Consider the following 6,045-nt stretch of genomic DNA (forward strand, 5'->3'; position numbering starts at 1 on the left):
TGAGGGGGTCTGGGTTCTAATCCTGCTCCTCCACTTGTCTGCTGTGTGATGTTGGGCAAGTAACTTCACTTCTCTGTACCTATTTCCTCATATGTAAAATGGTGATTAAACATCTTTATTTTTAGTATTTTAAAAATAATATTTGTTAAGCACTTACTATATGACACAGACACAGTCCATGTCCCAACAAGGAGCTCACAGTAGTAATCCCCATTTTACAAATGAGCTGAGGCACAGAGAAGTGAAGTGATTTGCCCAAGGTCACACAGCAGACAAGTGGGAGATTCGGGACTAGAGCCCAGGTCCTTCTGCCTCTCAGGCCTGTGATCTATCCACTAGGCAACACTGCTTCTCCATCCTCCTTAGATGGTGAGGCCCATGTAGGGCAGGGACTGTGTCTGATCTGATTAACTCATATCAACCCCAGCACTTAGAACAGTCCTCGACACATAGTAAGAGCTTAATAAATACCATAATCATTACTGAACTGATGTCTTTAAAATGGGTCTTTCTGCACTGGCACTGAGCCCTCCCAAATAATGTTCCAGCTGGAGATCCAGCTTTGACTTCATCCCCAGTCACTCACTTAAATAAGTCGGGATCTTTCCAGGAGAATAGCAAGGAGGACTGCAGATGTGGGAACAGTGTGCATTCATTAGAAAGTGAAGAAAAAACAAATGAAAAAACTGCTTGCTTGGCTGAATCAAATCTTAAGCTTACTTTTGCTTCAAAGAGCAAAGTTGCAATGGCAAAAGGGCTATTTCTGCTCATCATTTCCCTTAAAAATATCAAAATGCTACACCTGGTGGAGTAAATCCTCAAGATCCCAGGATTTTCACCCTGTAAGGTTGGGATATCTTGAGTAAAGTATAAAATGATAAAATGACTTGCCCAAGGTCACAGATCAGACAAGTGGCGGAGCCGGTATTAGATCTTAGGTCCTTCTGATTCCCAGGTCCATGCTCTATCCTCTAGCCCGTGCTGTTTCTCTAATTGATCTCAAGTGTTATTAGTTTGTATAATACCACTGCCCCAAGGTGAACAGGGGTACCCACATCTCAAGGTCAAATGCTATCTCGTGACTGCCTGAATCAGCAATGCGGAACTTGGAAGCATGGGTGGGACTGTCCCGCAACCGAAACTCCACCACCCCCGTGCCAATCAAACAAGACATGGAAGAAGGGGGAGGACGCAGATTAGATAAACTAAACCAGGAGCCGGAACGGCCTGGGGGCACAGGTAGTATAAACCTGTGGCCTCTGACCTTCTGGGTAGGGGATCGAGACTTGCAGCAGCTGGCTGTGTGCCATCTCTGCCCAGAGCATGGGATCCCTGCACCAAGTGAGGAGCTGTGAGATAGGTGAGTGTCCTACTGAACACTTGTGGGGCTGGAAGCTAGGGTGTTTTGCCACAGGCGTGTAATACACAGATGGATTCCCCTCGAGTGGGGCGTGGTCATGGGTGGTAGTTAGCTGCCTCACCCTGTGCCAGCAAGGCATAAGTGAATTTCTCCTGAGTGGGAAATGCTTGTGGGCGGGACCCAGATGTTTCACCACATGTGAGTAACACATAAGTATAAGTATAGGGAAGCTCTCATATCATTAAATAATCATATTCCCCTTGATAGGGGCCTCCTGAAAAGGAAATTCAATCTGCCACATCCAAAATGATTATATCGTTCCTGAAAGGGAAGTTCATTTCGCCTCATGGAATAAATTCTGCATGAACTCAGCCTTTCTATCCCCAGTCTCTCACTCTCGCCGCATCGATTCCTAAACTTGTCTCAGGGTGACGGGTTACAACAACTTGCACTGTTTCTTCTCTGCCTGTCTTGTTTCCACTGGAGCACGGAGAGCAACAAATTAATGGGTGAGCAGAGGGTTTTTTTTTTTTAATGAGCAGGACCCATTTACAGCTGTAGTGCTCATATTGTGTGTCATGGTGCCAGGACCTGGAAGATAGTTGCCTTATGAGCCACTTTGGTATTTGCGGCCCTCGTTAACTACTTTTCATTCAATCAGTGGTATTCACTGAGTGCCTACTGTGTGCAGAGCACAGTAGTAAGTGCTTGGGAGAGTATTTAAAAGTTAGTAGACTTGATCCTTGACTTCAAGGAGCCTACAATCTCAGATTTTTGCCGACCTGTCCACCTCGTGGAGTACCTTAGGGGATTCTTTGGTTGGAAACTTTCACCACTGATACCCTAGTCCCTGTGGGAATTGTCCTGCTTGCAGACATGGGAATTGAACCCATGTCTATTGATTCCCAGAGCTGTGTTCTATCCCACTGGACCAACAGCAGGGTTATTATAAATGAAATGCCACCTCCAATACTCTCTTCATTAGTCACAGGATACCGTGTTTAAAAACAGCGTTATCCTTGCCTTCCTTAGGCTCAGGGTCCGTGGCAGAGAGGTGAGCCCTGGGTTGCTTCCACTACAGAGCCCCACGAGAGAAGCCTCTGCTGCCGCTTTGAGTTTCTCCACCCAAGTCCAAACCACGGTCTGGGTTGAGCTCTGTGGTATGGGGAGGGAGATCTGAGCAGCGCTGTCATCCCCATGGTCCGGGGTGACCCCGCAATGCACAGAAGGGGCTCCCACCTGCCGCCGCCTTGGACCTGAAGCTGCCTTACCCCTCCCTGATGGGGTGCATCCCGAGGGCCAGAGCCCCCGCCACTGTGGAATGCCTCAGCTGTGTGCAGTGATCTTGCCAACACCCCATGTTTCCCCAGTGCCTTGGTATTGGGGGGGGGGGTCCCCCTGCCTCTCCCAGGCCACCTGGCTCCAAGATGGTGGACGAAGCTACGAGGTCAAGTTCAGTGGCCCGTTGGAGGCGGGACTAAGAGCAATGAACAGGGACCCCTGAAGACCAAGGATTACCAACTTCCTGCTCGACCTCCAGTGAGAGGCCACAGAACCTTACTGACAGCATGGGGACTAATGATGATTTGCTCTCATGGGAGCATCTCTGGGACCGCCAAGAGGAACTGACTGTCAGGCAGGGATGGGTTTATGGAAATGACGGGTTGTGTTAAAAACCACACCTATGTAAGCAGTTCTCACTCAGTATCTAGACCAACAGCCATGCGCTGAGACCTTCTGGGAAAGAGTGGGAATAAACGTGCCTGACTTGGAGCTAGCGGTTGTCCGTATTACGCTACATTTCTCTGGGGTTGGCAGCAAACGGATTCCAAAACAGCTTCTAGTTCTTCTACATGAAAATCACTGCACAAAACAGGTCCCTCAGTTTAGCTGTTGAATGGCAGCACAAATGCCAGGTGCTGCAGTCACGTGGACCGGACCCTGCTAAAAGTTGTCAGATTGCGACTGTTGGGCCGAGGCTCTGTGCATTGCTGCCCTCTAATGGACAGAATTGGAGTTTCAAGAGTGTGTGACACCTGGAATGTTTAGCGGGCAGCCCTGAAAAATTCATTTTTCCAGGGAAGGAGTTGTTACGAGTTTAAAGGAATGGTCAAGTGGCGTAAGTTTTGAGAATAATGAGGAACATGAGTGAAGACCTGCTGTCACGTTTACAGTTCTGCTTCAGTGCTTCATTTGTTTACAGTGAAATGAAATAACTCCATACCCATTTCCAATCTCTTTGCAAAAAGCTCAGCATATACACTGGGGTAGAGAAGTCGCCCGACCCTTATGTTGTGGGGTTTTAGATGTTTAATCGAAAGCACCATACCTAATTGGGGACTATGTGGATTTGGGGACTGATTGGAATGACAGTATAATTTGCTTCACTGTCAAAGTTTGGCCCTCAGAGCATGATTGTGAATATAATATTTTGTTTACAGATGCAGAGGCTGTTCTCAGACTGGTTAGGAAAAACACACGCTCTGTGGAGGAAAATGCTACTTGTTCTGCTTTGTGGAAATGAGAGATGAATGGTAAATCTGAAGAAATGGCTTGAAAAACCACATTGGGTGTCATCGGGATAAGTGCTTAGTACAGTGCTCTGCACACAGTAAGCGCTCAATAAATATTAATGAATGAATGAATGGGGCTCTGTTTCCTAATCACAAGAATGAGAGAGAGCATGTTGGGTAAAACTGCATATGAGGAAAATGGTAGTGGCATGGCTGACTTCTATGTCAAAAGATGAGGCTCCAGTTACTTTCTTCCCCTAGAGCAGAATCAGGTTTATCATATAAATGGTGAATATTGGCCTGGGAAAACAGATTTCAGATCTCATCAGCCACCTCGCAAATATTGTATTTAGAGAGAAAGACTTATGATCCTTTAAGGAAGAAATATTTAAGAAAGAAAACGGTCTTAATCTGGAATAAATTTCCTAAATGCATTAAGAATAGTATACAGCAATCTGATCCTGTAGGTAATTTACACCCTGGGTGTTAGCCACTTTGGGTGGAACATTAACTGATTCCTGGAGTACCCTTGAAGGCACTGAGGTGGAAATTTACTTCTTGGCAGTCTGTTGATTTGAAATAATTAATGCAATTCAGGGAGAAACTAACTATTGTTCTTGCCCCTACCCAGAGCCTGCCCATTTAGTAATGCCAACAATCTCTGCAGAGATTGCCTGCTCTAAGATGCACATAACTAGCACTTAGAACTATGACCTTCTTTGGGAGGAAGCTTTGAAGTCCCAATATCAGTGAGAGAATTTTTAGCTGTGTTGCTGACACTCCCAATGCAGGCATGATCTGGGAGACAGAAAAAGCCACAGAGACTCTTGAAACGTATCGTCTAAAAAAAGACCGGCCACTTCAGAGTTGGCACTCAGGCCAAAATCTACTTCCTGAAATTGAGCTGTGTTAGAATTGGGATTTGGGATAGCAGTCTGGAAATCCCAGCTGTATGCTGGGTAACATGACACCTCGTTCCTCTTCCTCCTCAGAACCTAGCAGTGGTGGTGGTGGTTTGGGGGAGGAAACATGACCACTGCAGGAAGCTGTTGTTGGCTGTCCTGTGGGGAGGGGCATTTGAATTAGAAATGCTTTGACTTTTCCTGATCAGAGGTTCAGTTCTATGGAGTGATAGCATAGAAAGGGCAGTGATTGCTCTGGCTCCTGTCCAAGTCTGGTCATGTAGTCCCCAGGCCCCCCGGCAGCTGGGGGTCCTCGCTGGTGACTGCATGTTCCCTGAGCCCCAGTTTAGAGGAAAAGGATCACAGCACTGTGGGAAACCTTGAGAGGTTATCTAGTCCATTCCCCTGTGTTTCGACAAGACAACCTCTAAACATCCCTGACAGCAGTGATTCTATTCTATTTCTGAAGACATCCAACAACAGTATTTATTAAGCATTTACTATGTTCCAAGCACTGTACTAAGTGCTGAGGTAGATATGAGATCATCAGGTTGGACACAGTCCTTGGCCCACCTGGGGCTCACAGTCTAAATAGGAGAAGCAGCGTGTCGCAGTGGAAAGAGCACGGGCTTTGGAGTCAGGGCTCATGAGTTCGAATCCCAGCTCTGCCACTTGTCAGCTGTGTGACTGTGGTCAAGTCACTTAACTTCTCTGTGCCTCAGTTCCCTCATCTGTAAAATGGGGATTAAGACTGTGAGCCCCACGTGGGACAACCTGATTCCCCTGTGTCTACCCCAGCACTTAGAACAGTGCTTGGCACATAGTAAGCGCTTAACAAATACCAACATCATTATTATTATTATTATTAAATAGGAGGGAGAACAGGTATGGAATCCCCATTTTACAGATGAGGAAACTGAGGCCCTGAGAAGTGAAGTGATATGCCCAAAGTTACACAGCTGGCAAGTGCCAGAGCTGGGATTAGAACCCAGGTCCTCTGACTTCAAGGCCTGGGCTCTTTCTATTTGGCCACGCCACTTCCAGGGACAAGAGATTCAACAAGTTTCCCCCAATCACCATTCCAATGTGCCTTGGAAGAGTTGGAAAACATTTGTCACCATCTTCTATCTTAACAACTCCTTCGATTCTTGAAGGCTGTTATTAAGAGGTACTGAGTTTAGGATGACTGTATTTTTCTGGAGCACAAATTGGGCTGGGGGTGAGGCCCATAGAATAATATGATCAGGGGAGTTTAAAGTGGGTAGGTAGG

General features: G+C 46.6%; 1 long non-coding RNA gene across 1 annotated transcript; it reads left to right on the top strand.

Annotated features, from left to right (window-relative positions):
* The first annotated feature begins 1,252 nt into the window (after window positions 1-1,252).
* LOC114806399 lies at window positions 1,253-4,005 on the top strand. The gene is made up of 2 exons (XR_003754427.1): window positions 1,253-1,360; window positions 3,802-4,005. It is a non-coding gene; the product is annotated as an uncharacterized LOC114806399 (long non-coding RNA).
* Window positions 4,006-6,045: the final 2,040 nt, after the last annotated feature.

The sequence above is a fragment of the Ornithorhynchus anatinus genome, chromosome X1, assembly GCF_004115215.2.
Source record: "Ornithorhynchus anatinus isolate Pmale09 chromosome X1, mOrnAna1.pri.v4, whole genome shotgun sequence".
NCBI lineage: Eukaryota > Metazoa > Chordata > Mammalia > Monotremata > Ornithorhynchidae > Ornithorhynchus > Ornithorhynchus anatinus.